The following is a 1,245-nucleotide window of genomic DNA, read 5'->3' as shown; positions in this document are numbered from 1 at the left end:
TGGGGTGCCTGGCCAGCCTGGGTGAGGGGCTGAGGGCCATTTTCAGGCTGGCTAAGTCCCCCAGCAGGGACCCTCACCCCATGAGGGTGTGGCCAGCCTGGGTGAGGGGCTGATGGCTGTTTGCAGGCTGGCCAAAACCCCCAGCCACCCAAACTCCCAGTGGAGGCTGGCTGGAAGCAGGTATCTGGGATTTATTTGTCTTCTATAATTGAAACTTTGTTGCCATGAGCGGAGGCCACAGCCGGCTCAGGGCAGGCAGGAAGCTTGGCTTCCTCCATTGCCCGGGCAACCAAGCCTGCTGCTTGCTCCAGCTCTGTGGCTGCCGGCCGACATCTTGGTTGGATTAATTTGCATATAGTTGCTCTGATTGGCTGGTGGGCGTGGCTTAGGGCATAGCGAAGGTACAGTCAATTAGCATCTTTGTCTTTTATTAGTGTAGATAATTTTAAGATTCTAAGTTCATATCTGGGAAGAAATATTGACATTTAAGACTTGGACTTTTGCCATCAGCTCAAATTGACAATAAAATTGCCAACCTTTATTTGTGTAGATTTGGCTTTATTGTTATTCAAAGAACAACAGAAATTTGTTCTGTGCCTTAAACCATGAAAAGTTAAACCCATTTTTATTTCAAGTATTCTATGAGAATTATATATGCTCTTTATAATAAACAAAAGTCAGTAAGTTCTAAATGTCCCTTTAGAGAGTGAAGATTAAGTAGATTATGCTATATAGATAGGATAAGTATCTCTGTCAAAAATGATCTTATAAGAATATTAATTAGGTGGGAACATTATCAAATTATATAAAGGCCCAGCTGGCATGGCTTAGTAGTTGAGCATCGATCTATGAACCATGAGGTCATGGTTTGATACCCAGTCAAGGCACATGTCTGGGTTGTGGTTTGATCCCCAGTGGGGGATGTGCAGGAGGCAGCCAATCAATGATTCTCTCTCATCATGAATGTTTATCTCTCTCTCTCCCTCTCCCTTTCTCTCTGAAATCAATAAAAATATATTTTAAAAAATTATATTAAGAAGTGAGGACCACAAAACAATATACAGTATTATTCTAATCTACACTAATAAAAGAGAAACATGGTAATTGGCGTACGACCGCTACCCTTCCCATTGGCTAATCAGCGTATCCTTATGCAAATTAACTGTCAGCCAAGATGGCGGCCGGCAGCCAGGCAGCTGGAAGCGAACATGAGGCTTCCTTGCTCCAGTGACTGCAGACTCCAAC

The sequence above is a fragment of the Myotis brandtii genome, unplaced genomic scaffold (genome assembly GCF_000412655.1).
Source record: "Myotis brandtii unplaced genomic scaffold, ASM41265v1 scaffold933, whole genome shotgun sequence".
In the NCBI taxonomy this organism is placed as follows: Eukaryota; Metazoa; Chordata; class Mammalia; order Chiroptera; family Vespertilionidae; genus Myotis; species Myotis brandtii.
This window is presented reverse-complemented; position numbering follows the sequence as displayed.